The following is a 16,872-nucleotide window of genomic DNA, read 5'->3' on the forward strand; positions in this document are numbered from 1 at the left end:
AGAGGTAGAATACATCTGGGTAAGTTCATGTCTGTGGGAAGAACATGAAGAACGTGAACGTTCTCAAAAGATGGCTGGACAGAGACTGAGGCAAGATCATATTGGAGTTCTCAGTGGCAGCAAGAAGAACTTGTGGAGCAGTGTTATTTTCAGAGGAGTTTCTGAGAAGAAAGCCCAGAGAGTATCAACGAGTTCAAGGTTCAGCATGGTCTCATCAGATGAAGGCTTCAGCGTGTGGTTATCATATGTGAAGAGGATGTCGGCAGTCAGCATGGGTTCTTCATAGAGGATATGAATTACAAAGACATTAAGGCAGAGTCAAAACAAGAAAGAAGCACAGTTCGAGGTGGAGCTGTGTGAGGGGATAACCAAGCTGAACAAACTCAAGGAGGTCTCGATCAGTAGCGAGAAGGAGGCAAAGAGTGTTATCAAAGTCAAGAGGGAATCAGTTTGGAGCAGAATAGATGTGTGTAAAGCAAATAGACAGTCTTATCTGCTGAAACATAAATGCTCATGTGGGAGCTGAAGCAAGAAGCTCTTGTGGTGTATTGCATTAACTGAGACAAGCTCAGGTCAGAGCTGTTGTGACACAGGGAAGTAGTGTCTTAACTTGGCTGGGAAGATGATTACTCTTGGTGCAACTGATGGTGGAATCAGTGGTATAGAAACCTATGGAAAGGGAAGTATTTTCTAGTTTACTTGACAGTGGGCTTTAAAATGGTACATTCCTAACGGCCAAAAGCTCGGTTTGTTAGTGTAATGAAGTACTTGAAGATGGCAGCAGGAGTTCTGTTCTGAATGGTCAGAGTTCAGTGACAAGGAAGAGTCAAGATGTCAAAGAGATACAACATGAGAAATGTCTCAAAGATTGACACAAGTTACACATTCAAAAGAGGGAATGCTTGCAGCAGTGAAAGCCAGTTCAAGTTAAGTGGCACAAAGAAGCAAATGGAAGCATTGTGGTGATCTTCTGGTATAAGCGATTTTTTTTTTTTCAGTGGCTGCAGAGACAATGAGTGTGTGTCATGAGGCTGAGACACAGTATCAAGCAATGATCCATGGTTGAATAACGAGACAGTGATGTTTAACTCTCAAGGTGGAGCTAAGTTGAGAAATATTTGGAGTTTGTTGAAGGATTCAAGCTTCAGGTGGAGTCTCTGCAAGTAAATAAAGTATAAGCCATTTAAGAGGTTTAACTGCAGGTGGAGTACTAAAGTCAAGACGGTTTCAGAGGATGGTTAGCTCACAGCGAGAAGGAGTTAATAGGGAATGTGTCACTGGTTTTGTTAGGAGTCATGGTGATTGGTATCTGAAGAAGACAAAGTTCCAAGGTCAGAAAGAGATGTCAACAGGTTCAGTCACAGGTTGGTTTCATCAGAGGTAAAAGTGGAGGCTGCTCAAGTCTGGTGGAGTGATTGATGGTGGTAAGAACATCTAGTGGTCAGTTGCAGGCATCTCAAGGATAAGGAGATGGTTTGAGTATCTGAGATGAGGACACGTTGAAGAAAGGCTAGTTGCAGGGTCTGTTGCAGGGCCTGCAAGAACGATAGCTTCAAAGTCAGGGTCAACGGATAAGGAAGTATGGTCATCTCAGAAGGTTAAGCAACTGAAGGCATTCATAATTGAATGAAAATGCAGAGGAGTAAAACTGCATTGGGGTTAAGAACAAGTGAGGTCTACTTGTGTCTTTGGGAGCATCACAAAGAAGCGAAGGAAAGTTTCTGCTCAGGGATAACAGAGGATTGTTACTCACGGGAGATTTACAGGCTTTGAAGGCATGTTCAAAGACTGAAGCGAATCAGAATGAGATATGGATTCGGTCTGAGACAGAATGTGATGCAAACACCAAGTCTGGTGTGGTTTTTTCTTCTACATGTAAAGGTGTTAGAGGATGGCATAGCAGAGAGAAGATATCAGGGTTCTAGAGAAGATATCTTAAAGGCTGATGCACAGGGAAGTCTCAGGAACACTACAAGAGGCAGTTGGTGTGAGACAAGGTTGAAAGAAGATGTCAGCAGGAAGGTTTAAGCTGTTGATGCAGGTCTGTTGGAAGATTGCTTGAGCTGGAGGTACATCCAGAATCAGTCTAGCAAGGTTAACAGTTGGACGTTGGGTTTCGTTGTACTAATGGTGGTACAAAGAAGATTTCCCAGCAAGTCTGATACAAACAAGTCTGAGACAGAAAGGGGTTTGGACAAGGTTAAGCAAAGATCAATGTTTCGAAAGTCTTTCTAGCCAGGTGGAGTTAGACGGCGTGTTCTATTGGAAACAATAGCGGAGCAGAGTGATGCTTAAAGTTCAAACAAGTGACTGTAAGTACAATCTCAGGTTTGAATTAAACTAACATATAGTTGGTTGAGATTGTTTTGCAGGTATGAATCAAGGATTGCTTCAGGTTGAAGCATGTGTGATTCAAGGACCTATTGCAAATGATTCATGGGAGTTTGTTTCTAAGGTCAGTGCACATGACAAGAAACAAACGGCTATAGCACAAGAATCATGTTGCAGGAAGAAAGGTTAAGTTTTCTCAATCACTTTAACATGCTGATGGTTGTGACAGAAACCATAGTGGTAACTGTGTGGTTGGCTAACCTAATAAGCAGTCATGCTTAGGGAAGGTTTCTGTTGGATGTTAACAAGCCTGAGATGATTATTTTGCTTGTTAATGTTCTGTTTCTGAGTGGTTTAACTCAGGTATCCAGGTGATGAAAACACAGGATCAATGAGAGTTTAGCTTTGCAAAAGAATGTGTCAAAGCTGGTAAAACTCAGGAGGAGACATAGGGAAGTCAGGAACTCAAGAATGGACGTGATTACTTTGGTGATCACTGAGATTGAGCTTGACTAATGTCTCTAGTGTCATTGATAGTGCAGTAAGTTTAGGGATTAAATTTACTATGTGTTTGGGTTGTATAAGTGGGACTTATGCAGGTACATGAAGATAAAAATGCCAAGTTTAGAGCCTGGTCAATTGGGTTCGAAAGGCAGCTCTTACAAGGAAGTTCTCAAGCTTGAATCAAGGTGGAGATTGTGAGATGGTGATTCAACCTGATGAAGTTATAAAGAATAGCTTGAAGATTGTGGAAGATACGTTGGTTTTAGCCAAGTATGGGAAACACTTTAGCTGAGATAGAAGGTCTTATTAGAGGTATCTATTATGAGCACGTGACAGGCATGTGCAAGGATTAATAGTTGACCCTTTATAAGAAGCAGAAGTCTTCTTCCATGAAGAGAGAGCGAAGAACGGAGAGAGACGCAGAGTCATCGTCTTCTTCGTTGGGGCTTCAAGAGAGAGATAGAGAGAGATCAAGAGAGAAGAAATACAGAGAGGTTGTATGTTCTTGGGGTCTTGGGTAGTCTCATTCTTTAGGATTCTCTTAACCTTGTAAACCGATTAGAGTGTGATCGGTGGTGAGTGACCTTCGTGTATAAACCCGTCGGAGGTGGTTTCCGATTCATCTATGGAAGTTGGGGATCGAAAGATCCTAACCGGACGTAGCGGTTCGTTAACACCGCGAACCGGGTGAAATCGAGTGTGTTCTTGATTTGTGAAGTTCGCCGGAATCGATCGGAGTGGAATTGACGGAGCTCAATTCCTCAACACTCTCAGGCGGAGTCATGGGTGTTGCTGGTGCGGAGATAACGGAGGAGGAAGGAGGAGGCGGAGGGTCGAGATTGAGAAGGCCGTAAGTGGAGGAAGTAAGCTGGACCAAGTGGTGGTGGCAGACGGCGAGTTGAGAGAAGTCATCGCTTTGATTCAGGAGGTTGGAGGAAACGCAACCCATTGTCGGAGAAAGTTTGTGTTGAGTTTTTGTTTGAGATTTGAGAACACGAGTTTGGAGAGATTTTGAGTGAGAGAGACGGTCGAGTGAGATTAAAGAGAAAATCACAAAACTCCTTAAAGAAAACACCAAATAAAAAAAATCAAAACTCGGAAGGGACAATGCACGTGGCTGGCGTCCATATTTTTCGCCTAACACGTTAGTGACCATCAATGAACAAGTTATGGTTATCTTATTAAGTATTAACCACGGTTTTCTGTACAAATATGAAACTACAATGCCTTGGAGTAAGAAGAATACCAATCTTGTTTAAAGGATGATATAAAGTTTTACATTTTTCGAGAACAAGACTCCATTTTCTTAGAAGCAAATCAATACGAGAGATAGAAAAAAAAGTTACATGATATTCCTTCTATCCAAATTTTATAAATTGAGTGTTAGTTTTCAGATAGCATTACTCAAAACTATATAATATTTTTTTCTCTGGTGGCCAATTTGTAAACTAGTCGTTCAAAAATCCTTTTTCCATGTTTTCTAGTTTTCGCTTTGCATTCTCTCTGTTGTTTCTTAGGTTTGAAGTTGTTCAAATTTATGGTGGCTAACGATGCAACAGTGAGTTTATGGTGGTTTTCGGCAGTTTCAGGATTAAAAACTTCATTATCATATATCTGAAGGGACCAAATCTGGGTTTCATGTCCCAAATTTTTTTCTCTGGTCTCTGTGTAGATCCAAGTGGTGGTTGTTCTCCTGATCAGGGTGACTTCTTCGGTATTTAAACGGTAAGATCTTAAAATGTGGGCTGATTTTGTCATGTTTGCGGTTATTTACTTTTCTTTTCTAAAATCTATTTTGCTAGATCTGCCAACAAACCATGAGAAGAAGAATAAAGTGTTGTTTGAGACCAATCCATAACAAATTTTGAAGGATGGTTTGAAAGATACATGATCAGGTAGTTTCTACTATCTGACTTTGTCTATCTAATGATATTTGCCAATCAAGTAATATACATCACAATTTTTAGTGTGATGTCCAGTAAATTAGAAAAATGTACATGTCGAAAATATTGTTGAATAAGCTATATTTGAAACAGAATTTGTATGAGTTAAAGATGTCAGAATCTGGTAACTTTATTGTTCATGTTAACAACTTCAATAAGATTATCGGGAGGCATTACGACCTTTATCAATTGAATAGTGTGATATGAAAATTGATGATGAAGTTAAGGCCATAATCTTGATGTGTTCCCATCCGATTATGATATTTTATTGATAATTGTTACAATCGATAAAAACACTATTGGATTAGAGTCATTTTGTTCTCCACCATAATCTTATTATGAAAATTGACTAATACTATTGTGGTAGACAATTTTCAAGGTGATAGATTTTATGTAAGTTTTAATCAATTAAGGGGAATGCAGTAAGAGAGGCAAGTTAGTATCAAAGACACCTCAAAATCTAAACAAGGGAAAAATTTGATTGTTATGGTTATGGTAAGCAGAATCACTTCAAGCTAAATTATACTGTAAAAAGACATAACACATCAAAAACAAGCTCAAAGAAATGATAATCCTCGTACTTTTGATACTCTTAGTTTTGTCCACCGCGAATCACAAAACAAGGATACGTTCAAGAATCGTAATGACCGTTCTTATTTCTCTGTCATCCAATGGATCAAAAGGAATTGTTGGTGGTAACGCTAAACAATGTTAGACATTTGTCTCTTGTATGTTATTGTTCATGATGATACATTTTCTTTGGTAACATATGTGTGTAATACGATCATTATTCTCTTATTAACATTTGTTTCTTTCTACTCTCCTTTCTAATAATGATATGGTTCACTTCAAATATGTTGTAAAGTTTAAATTGTGTTGGGATACTACTTGAGTGAGGTTGTGTAATTAGAAAAACAACACACTTGAGACATTAGAGACATTGTTCCGTAAATAGTGGTAACTGTTAGCAAATAGATTTTTAAGAAGAATTTTTTGGATGGCTCTATTGAACGATATAAAGCTTGTGTCGTCATACTTGATTATCATTAAGAAAAGATAATTGATCACAAGAAAACATTATTCCTTATGTTAATATGACAACAATTCAAACTCTGATGGTTGTATCTACTGCTAAGAAATGATACCTTCATCAAATGGACATGCACAACGCCTTTATCATGGTGATTTAGATGAATTAGTTAATATGAAATTCTCTTGACTTTTCCTATGTTACGCATGTGAAATTTTTTCTGGTTTACAAGATTGGCAACGAAAAAGGACAAATTTGTGGACTGACAACTGGATTATGGGTGAGAGCCCTCGTCCCTTGGTTACGATCAAGATGTTGTTGTTGACCTTACTCACACTATAAATGATTTGCTTGATCCCTACATAGATGGCTGGAATGTGCAGTTGATCAGAGAAATCATTTGTGATGAGGATATAACTTTGATCTCGAATACGAAATTTAATTTCTCATGTCAAGATGAAAGGGTGTGTTTTTCAAATTATGGTATTTATAATGCGAAGTGGTTATAAATTTTCTGAAACTCTACATGGTCAAGGTCTGTCTCCAGTGGAAATAATGCTTTGGAAATATATATATATGGAAAACCATAACAATTCCCAAAATAAAACATTCATGTGGAGGGTATCATGAGCTATGATAGTCAAGCAAAATAATAATCATCAAAGTGTTTTGAGGACAGTATGGAGGGCTCTCAGTGATCCTCTATCCTTTACCAATATTTCTGAGGATCCTCTATCCTTTCCCAATATTTCTCAGGATCTATCAAGAATCCAATACTCTCTGCATAGTTTTTACCAATGCCAAGTAATGATGGTCAATGATGAGACTAATTTGATAGCTATTACTGTTGCTTCAAGTGTCACTAAAGACCGTTATTATCAGTCTTATATAGCCATGGCAACATGGTTATCTTCTTCTCTCAGAGTTCAAGATATAAATATTGTTCTTTCTGGAATTTACACTTTGGTAATACAACTACTTTCAGAAGCTTTATGTGTTACTTGTTATCTCTCTTTTTCTTTAAAGTTATATGTTATGTTATGGCATCTATTGATATCTGTTTTTCGTAATTCTTTTTGAATTTTGTTGGTCTTACTACATGCTTTCTACTTAAAACCCATGAATAAAACCGACACGACCAGTTATGTCCATTGGTCTCTACTTACCTTAAGTTCATCCATATCATGTCCATCAACGTCAAATATATATATGGAATTGGAGCCAACTTTAGCCTCAGTATACATGGTTCACCTAGCCCAAAGCCGTGATGTTGTACTTAATTTAAGGCCACTATTTTTCCAGCCATCATAGGCCAGTATAGTTTGTAGTAGCTTTATTTTTTCACTAGCACTATTCAGTTTCAAGGTCCATCCAATTTGTTCGTCATTGTCAAATCCGGGACCCTTATACTCTTTGTTTCTGTTGAGATTCACCTAGTATCTTCGGGGAGCCTTGTAGTCGGAGCTAGAGATGTTCTTGCTTGTTCCGCCTCCTTCCAAACTTTACCATTTGGTTTAATCAACGTTGATTCCGACTATTTCATGCTTAGTAACCTATTTAGGGATGCATCAGATGATTTCCCATGGTTCTCTTGTTGTCGAGCAATTATCTCTCATTAACTTGTTATTTCTTGTTATGTTCTTCTGTTTTACGGTGTTCATCAAACCGTCGAGGATCCCTCCGGTTATTATCTTGTTACCGTTGAGTATAGGTCCGGATGTAATCGCTTAAAACCTTTTTAGTTTTATTATAATCGTTTGGTTGACAAAAAAAAGAAACAAAGCAAATAAATAACATACAAAAATGGAAATCACCAAAATCGCAATATCTAAAATAAAATCACTTTTTATTTTTATTTGTATTTAGGTTTAGCAATTATATTTTAGTGTTTAGTGCTTAAAGCTTAGTATTTTTATGGTGAGATTAGAATTATGATTTATGATATAGGTTAATTTCGTATTTTGAGTGATTGATAAATTTTATTTTTGAGTACTATTTTGTGACAAAAATTACAAAGTTATATTTATAAGATTTCTGATTAATTAATTTGGTTATAATTTAGTTTTTGATGTAATTAGCCATGGGCATACAAGTACTTATTCTGATCCGGATCATGTATTTTCGATATAGAAAAAATGGTATCATTTGGATATTAAAAAAATTGGATCGGTTCGGATACAATTCACGGTTACATCCTAAGTAACCAAAAATTTATAGTATTTGGTTTGGTTCTACGGGTATGAAGTCAAAATTTATTCAATGAAATTGAGCTTAACTAAGAAAATCTGATTCTTAGGCCTAAACACACAACTATAAATGGACAATTATTAACAATATTAAACTAAGACAAAATCAAACGAAACCATAATTAATCTAGATTAACAAGTACCATAGTTTAGCAACATCCAAAACAAGCATGAAATCCAGAATTGAAAATGTCAAACAAGCAAAGGAAGCAATAATAAAACAAGAATTCAAACTTCAAAAGTTCAAAACGAAAAAAAAAACAGAAACAGCATAACATTGGTTCGGACTAACTTCTTCTTCTCCATGTTCTTAATGCATCTAAGCTGTTTCAGAGATTTCTAGTCCATATTGAACCTAGTTCCAAACTCCAAAATATAAAAAAATTGTATTACTAGTATGAAACTTAATCTTAAAACTAGAATTTATAAGCCAAGTAAATGTTGTTTACCTTTTTCTAGCTTTTCATGTAACTCAAATCAACAAGCATTTAAGCATTTGTCACAACTTATTTTCACTTAGCTTAATATCAGCTTTCATCCGCTGTTCTACGCACATCAAGACCTTAATCATATAGTGTGTTAAACAACCCCTAGATGGATTTATAATTGTACCACTTGTGCTGAAAGCACTTTTGGATGCAACAAGAGACACTTGCATTGGAACTACATCTTTGGACATTTCTTCTAGGATTGGGTACTTAGGACTATTAAGCCTTCACAAAAAAAACATCATACTATGTTCCAAGAAGGGTCTTCGGATTCTTTACTTTCTCCATCAAATACAACTCCAACTCATCCCTTTCTTCTTCAACTCCAATTTCAGCAGCCATCTCAGTGGTTGCTGAAACCGAAATCATCATTAGCCACATCCATTCCATCAATCGAATCTCCTAAGCCTTGATCTTTTCCAGTAGATGATGATGCTTGTGTGGACTGAGATGACATTTGTGTTGACTATTTCTTATAATGAGTAGTGTACTCCTTAAACATATCAATCATAACATTATGCACTGACTGATACATATCCTTAGCTTTAGGTGTTTCATTTCCATAGATTTCCTGAAAGCATATCTTAGCAAATTGCATTTTCTTACTCGAATCAAAGACAAAATCAATAACTAGAAACTTGTTGATGTTCTTCATTCCCTTCCAATACTTTTCAAACTTAGATCTCGTGTCATAAACTTTTCTTGTCAACTCTCTGTCTAAATATAACACTTATGCGAGCAAATAGACATGGAACCTGGGACAACTAATGTAGAAAATTATCAGAAACTTCACTAGCATCTCCACAACATTTCAATTAACGGTACCATTACCAAGAGGTCATATCCTTTTGTTTCCATTTTCAACCTCTTTCATTTTATCTAGTGCCACCTTAAACTTAATAGCCCTTTGCAACATAAGATAAGTTTAATTACACCTCGTTTTGATGTTAAAAAGCACACTGTGCTCTTGCCATTTTTCCCGACTCAACTGTAAGCTCATATGATTTTTTGTCTTGGAGTTGAATACCTTACATACTACATTGTCTAATTTCTTCCACATTCTCACTTATTTGAAGCATATCATCTCTTACTATCATATTGATGATGTGAGGTGAACACCTCATATACATATATTTTCCATCGAACACCAATGCCTTATTGCCAACCAATTTGAACTCCATTTGAAACCGCTTTAGGGCAGATGTGTAAGTAGTAGCATTATACTGTGATGGTGAATACCTTCTCTATTCCCCGTTCGACAATACAGCCAAGAAGAACAATATCAATTGTCTAGCCTTTATGGTTACATAAATGCTTAAGCCCAATTATCAGCTTCTTTAAATGCCTATTCACATCAACAAAATGAACTATAACCACCATGTAGCTCGCTCTTGTAGTTTGTGCCACTCAAATGTTTGTTGTAAGTGAAACTCTCTACTTACAAACCTTAAACCATTCCCTCAAAAAGCCGCCTTCTTTCTCATACATTTGGAAAAAGTCCATTATAGCAGTTCTTCTTGAGGTTTGAAGAGGCTACAATGGCTATAAAAGTGTCTCCAACAAATACTTTCAGAGAATGAAAGTTGAAATTCTGCCAACACTAGCAGCTCATTACTCGCATCTCTACACACACCTTCATACACTTGTGCATTCATTAGACATCCTTCATTGTTAATGGTTATTGCACCAGAAGCTTGACTCTGATTCCACACCAAGTAGAACTTACATAACAATCGATGATTCTTAGTTTGAAGTTCCTGCTAAAGATGCAGAACCAAACATACACTGACAATGGTAGCATGTGATTTTCTGCTAAGTAGTGTTCCTATATATGAAATCTTGTAGTTGTCTTCTTTGATTTAGGTGGATGCAACATGCTTGCATTCCTCCCTGAACCTTCTTTCCATTTTTCAGTTATTAGTACACACATACTCTTCTTGATTTTCATCATTTGTCTCAATCTCAATGTTATATGGAAATGACAAAATATTCATATACACATGAAAAAGTAAGACAAGAATCATGAGAGTAAGACATAACCAGTGAGATACATAAGTGCAGGAACTTAACATATGAGAATCGATATCAAAATTCTAATATGAATCAAAATGATCACCTAATAAACAAGAAGATGAACAAGAAAATACCAGTGACAGAGACAATTTTATATCAAAATAGATATCAAGACATAATCCTATATACAATTCATAACAATTCTATATCATATCATAACAATACTATCTTAAGACATAATCGATACAAGTCAACATAACCAGTGAAAGAGACGATTCTAACATCAAGAATAACAAGAGAAGAAGAACTGAAATCAAATCAGTTATCACAACAAAAAAAAATTGATTTCTTACTTCAAAACAATGTCTCGAAGTCTCTAAAGGTGGATACAGAAACTGCAATTTCTTTAGGGTTTCAAGCATGATTTCTCACGAATTTATACTCCAAAAGTAGAATAGAAACTGAAAATATCAAAAGTCAGGATTGGAATCACCTCTAAAAAAACAAGGTGAATAGAGATTATTAGAACTAATAAAGACATTTAAGGCTAGTAGTTACTAAGGGCATATGTCACACTTGGATATATTCAAGTACTTTATCGGATCTCGAATAGGTATCCAAATTAATTTGAAATACATATCCAACTAGGTGTTTTGCCCGCACATGCGGGCATAATCTTTTCACGAATAGTTATTAGTTTATGTTTTATTAAGTCAAATACCAAATAAATAATTATATATGTTTTCATAACGATTAATCAAAAAATAAAATTATTTATATATGAAATATTTTTATTAAAAAATATATGCTTGCTGTTGTATTAAAATTTTATAAACCTCTACATATTTTTTTTAAACGTGTGAACATGTTTATCTTATTATCTTATTAAAATAATAAGATAATATTTTTTTAGAAAATTCTATATAAATAGATAGTCCCGTAAATACTATAAATTAATAATTTATTTGTATATATATTTTATATAAGTAAGAATCTATTATTGTTATTTTTTATACTCACAATGGAATTATTTTTATATTTTCTAAACATTTAATATATTTTTGATGAGATTTAGTAATATTATATCTAAAATCACATTTAAGTTATATGCAATATATATTATATACACCATATAATATAATAAATAAATATTAATAAATGAAAAAAACCTAAAAATATGAAAAAGCTGATACATAAGCCTAACATTTAATATATTTTTGATGAGATTTAGTATTATTATATCTAAAATTACATTTAAGTTCTATGCAATATATATTATATACACCATATAATATAATATAATAAATAAATATTAATAAATGAAAAAAACCTAAAAATATGAGATTTAGTGATATTATATCTAAAATTACATTTAAGTTCTATGTAATATATATTATATATATACCATATAATATAATAAATAAATATTAATAAATGAAAAAAAAAACTAAAAACATGGAAAAACTAACACATAAACTATATCACTTCAAAAATAATGGGGAATTGCCACTAATACCATTTTACTAATACCACTTTTCAACTTTACACTTTTCAATTTTACCATTAAAATTTTAATAGACAAAGTACCATTATACCCTTGAATAAATAAACCTAAATCTCTCTTTCTCCCCTAATTCCAAATCTGAGAGTTCCTAAATTGATTTCGAATTCGACGGTGATCAAATCCGACGACACTAACGAGTTCTCCGGACGGCGCTGGCGAGTTCTCCGGCGGATTTGACGGCGCTGACGAATTCTCCGACGAAGCTGAGACGATCTCTTACTTGAGAAATAAGGACGGTGGCGTCGAGCGTTGATTCGCTTCTGGAGAAGCTCAAACAGGAGGAGCTTTACCTTCCACCAACTCGTGCTTCTCCTCTATCTTCTTCCTTTGTCTCTGTAAGTTCACCATTTACGTTTTTCATGTTTGTATGCGTGGAACACATGAGCTTTGCATTTTGCTTGAGTGGCTAGGATCAGAAACCTAATAGGGAATGATTTGGGGAAAAAGAAGTATCAATTTTATTGATTTGAGTTTAGTATTCGATGTACTGTATTGAGTTACAGCGAAATCATTATCTTAGGGAATATTAAGATGTGATGTTCTTAGATTTCTATTCTTAGTAATTAATTGCAGAACAATGGAATATCTTTAGTGCTTAGATGAAAGACGTTTATTGAGACTACTTATACTTTTGGCCACATTCTCTGACAATTTTGTTGCTTTTTAATAGGAATAAAGCTTGGTTAGGTTGGCGTTGAATGTTCTGCAAGGTGTTGAGTCTTCTCTTATTAGCATACATAAGCTCTCTTATGTATTATGCTCTGAGCCAGCCGATAGGACAACCCACCAAAGTCTGAGCTTGTGGCATCAGTTATCAAGCACTGACGCCTTGGGACAGATTCTTTGAAACATATGATGCTTTGGTTCTTTGGTTTTTCTTCTCCATAACTTTGTAGACCCATTTCATGAACTTCAAGTTGGAAGTTGAGGGACAGGGGAGAGCTGTAAAGTAGGTGAAAATGAAGAAGCCAATAACAAGAGCTGCTATACTCTTGTTAATCAGGCTTTTGCTATTGCTGTGAGAAAAGTCCTAGAAGGCTATATATCTGGTCTGGATACATTATGTGCATCTGCAGAACTGAGGCGTTCATCTAACATTGTGGTTTTGTAAACCCTTTATAAATTTTTATAAACTATTATAAATTCAGAAACCCCAAGTATCTCTCAATGCTCAATCATCTCAATGTTCAATTATACATTTTTATAAGGCCTTATAAAATAAACTGTAAAAGAATGATGTTCTTTAATAAGCAAAGAAATGGTGGAAATTGGTTAATTTGGTGATTTATAAACTCTTATAAATAAATTTATAAACCTTGTAAATTAATTTATGAACACTTATAAATAAATGTAAAAACTCTTATAAATAGCTTATAAGTTCTTGTAAATAGTTTTATAAACCCTTTTAAGTAGTTTTATAAATATTTATATATGTTTTAAAAACTTTATAGATGGTTGATACAAGGTTTTATAAGCTCTTATAAAATTTATAAGTGATTTTATAAAGGTAACCCGCTTGAGGTATTTATTACAATTTTTATATTTATAAGGCCTTATAAAAGAAACCGTAAAACAATATATATATATATATATATATATATATATATATATTTAGCCTTATGTTTTTATGTTTTCATAGGAAAACACAATTTTCAAGAAGATTGGAGTTGCAGAAAGAGAGAGAAGACACGTGCTTTTATATGTAATATATATGTTCTTGACACATATAAAAGAAACAAGACACATGTTTTTCTGTAATATATATGTGTAACACGTGTTCTTATAAGTGATTGTAAGCTGTAAATCATTTGTACTTTACATTTACTCTAGTTTCTTTTTTCAGAAAATTAGTAACGAGCATCTTCATGTATTTATATATCCAATTTTACTTTTTAAACTTTTTAAACTTATAATAGCTTTATGAATATTTACTTCTAAATGTAAAGATTTATAAAATCTTATAAAAGATTTATAAACTCTTGCAAAAGATTTATAAACTCTTGAAAAAGATTTATAAAATCTTATAAATATTTATATATGTTTTAAAAACTTTATAGATGGTTGATACAAGGTTTTATAAGCTCCTATAAAATTTATAAGTGATTTTATAAAGGTAATCCGCTTGAGGTATTTATTACAATTTTTATGTTTATAAAGCCTTATAAAAGAAACCGTAAAAAATATATATATATATATATATATATATATATATATATTTAGTCTTATGTTTTTATGTTTTCAGAGGGAAACACAATTTTCAAGAAGATTGGAGTTGCAGAAAGAGAGAGAAGACACGTATTTTTATATGTAATATATATGTTCTTGACACATATAAGAGAAACAAGACACATGTCTTTCTGTAATATATATGTGTAACACGTGTTCTTATAAGTGATTGTAAGCTGTAAATCATTTGTACTTTACATTTACTTTAGTTTCTTTTTTCAGAAAATTAGTAACGAGCATCATCATGTATTTATATCACCGATTTTACTTTTTAAACTTTTTAAACTTATAATAGCTTTATGAATATTTTACTTCTAAATGTAAAGATTTATAAAATCTTATAAATTATTTTTAAGACTTTATAAATGAAATTACCTTTCTAAATATTTATAAATGATTTTATAAAACCTTATAAATATTTGGTATATACTTATAAGTGATTTTATAAAGGTTTATAAATCATTTATAGGAATATATATAAACTATTGATAAATGTTTATAAATGATTTCTGAATTTTCATAAATGATTTATAAACATTTATAAATTATTAATTATCTTTATAAAGCCTTATAAGGATTTTATTATGATGATATAATTTGATATGGTTTCTCTGCCTCTTCTTTATAAAACAATTATATCATTTTTCAGATTTTCTTAGCAAACAGAGGTACATCATTAACATCATCCACAATCAACTAAACGATATATATATAGACTCGGTAAGATTCAATCATGATTCATGAGCAAATCTACACTCAAGAACAATTCAACATCCATAAATATTCTATAATTCACCACAAAACAGTTAAGTCGGAGAGAAAGAGAAACAAAAGATTCTCACTGCAAGAGGCAGGCCGAGCAGGACGATGGACGTAAAGCAAGCAAATCTTCTTGCTGGAGAAGTTTCTTGCCGCCCATAACACCGTTGTTTTGCTCCTCTCCACGTCTTCCGCCACAACCACGAAGATCGTCTGATCCACATCTAAAGCCGCCTCCGGAGACTTCTCCAACACTGAACTGTTAAGAAACGCAGAACCCAAAACAAAACTTTCAGATTCTGCCAACTTTCTTATTGTGAATTGACCATTCACCAAAAATTAAAATAATCCTCTTCCAAAAACATACAGCTATTGCTTCAACGAACAAAAAAATATCACACACTATAGCAATGCAAAGGCTTATCCTTTTCAATCTTAAATTTTGTAAAACGAAAATAAGTAAAAGATGGAAAGAAAAGCATTACATTGTTGAACACCAAGGACAGTTGCTGTGAGAAACCTCGAGTTAGGTCGATGCCTTACATTAGGCTTCTCAAGATAAGCTCGGACACCATCTTTTTCAGCTTGTCTCCTCAACTCTGCTGCTTCTCTCAACAGAACCGAAGCTATTCGATTTTCAGTTTCCAGATCCATCAGCAGAAGCAGGCTGTTAAAGTAACCAAACACTCAAAATCTGATATAGAATGCCTGAAAATTTTCTGCCACGAAACTTGTGGAAAAGCTATGGTCTTTGTATGTGAGAGAGAGAGCAAGTAAAAAAGTAAATGGAACAAAATCAACAACTGAGAAACAGAGGTTTCACAATCAAGGAATCAGAGGAGATTAGTTCGCTAAAGGGAACATATTCTGCAATTTTAGACACAAGAAGAAACAAAAAAAAATCTCAATGATTGTTCAATAAGATTTAAGAGAAAAACAAGAGTCAATGATGAAAATGGTGATTACCATTGTACATCGAAGCAAATGTGTGCTGGCAGGGTTGTGGCTCTCGTATAAGCTTGAACACAGCTTCTCAGGAACTGAACATATCAATTACATTACAAAATAACTTAGATTTACAAAGGGTTATAAAGGGTCTTAAGTTGTCAAAAACTCAATGTTTTCACAATCAAAACTGTTTATCTTTGATCGACCTGTACATATTAGAAGTCTAAAGCAACCTTGTTTGATTTTTCGACTAGAGTAACCACAAAATCGAAATTTCGCAAAATTAATCGACACAAACAAAAAAATGAGAAATTAGATGCATACCAGTTGGGAATCTTGTACAGAAGTAGGAGTCGACAGTGTGAACCGCAGAGAACCGGTGGAATGAGAGAGAGATGGTGGATCTCCAGTGAATCGGAGGCAGAGAGGAAGAAAAAAGATCGCGAGAGAGAGACGGTGGATCTCCGGTGAATCGGAGGCAGAGAAGAAGAAAAAAGATCGAGAGAAAGAGAGAGGAAAAGAAGATGGTCGCGAGAGAGAGAGAGAGATAAAGTTAGGGTTAGTATGGTCTTTTGGTCATTAATGAAAAGTGTATTTGTGAAAATGTCCCCATACTAGTGGTATACTTGAAATGTGGTACCAAAGAAAGTGTACAAGTAAAATTTCCCCAAAAATAATAGTATAGATCGGGTATATTCGGTGAAACCCAAATTTTCGGACCGATCCCTGATCAATCCTCGGATCCGGATAATATGCTAATGGTTAGATGTATTATAGATGGTGTTGGGCCTAGCCTCTACAGTTTTGTATTGCCATATGG

At 34.2% G+C, this 16,872-nt stretch overlaps 2 long non-coding RNA genes across 3 annotated transcripts; one reads left to right on the forward strand and one right to left on the reverse strand.

Annotated features, from left to right (window-relative positions):
- The first annotated feature begins 12,056 nt into the window (after window positions 1-12,056).
- On the forward strand, window positions 12,057-13,287 carry LOC125577583. Its single transcript, XR_007315996.1, has 2 exons — window positions 12,057-12,454; window positions 12,790-13,287. It is a non-coding gene; the product is annotated as an uncharacterized LOC125577583 (long non-coding RNA).
- Window positions 13,288-15,028: 1,741 nt separating this feature from the next.
- On the reverse strand, window positions 15,029-16,724 carry LOC125577582. Of its 2 annotated transcripts, none has more exons than XR_007315995.1 (4): window positions 16,377-16,724; window positions 16,071-16,144; window positions 15,590-15,971; window positions 15,029-15,363 (listed from the first exon to the last, which is right to left on the reverse strand). It is a non-coding gene; the product is annotated as an uncharacterized LOC125577582 (long non-coding RNA). The 2 variants fall into 2 exon arrangements; XR_007315994.1 differs by having other exon boundaries at window positions 15,590-15,771; window positions 16,377-16,717.
- Window positions 16,725-16,872: the final 148 nt, after the last annotated feature.

Source organism: Brassica napus, chromosome A9 (assembly GCF_020379485.1).
Source record: "Brassica napus cultivar Da-Ae chromosome A9, Da-Ae, whole genome shotgun sequence".
Classification (NCBI taxonomy): Eukaryota; Viridiplantae; Streptophyta; class Magnoliopsida; order Brassicales; family Brassicaceae; genus Brassica; species Brassica napus.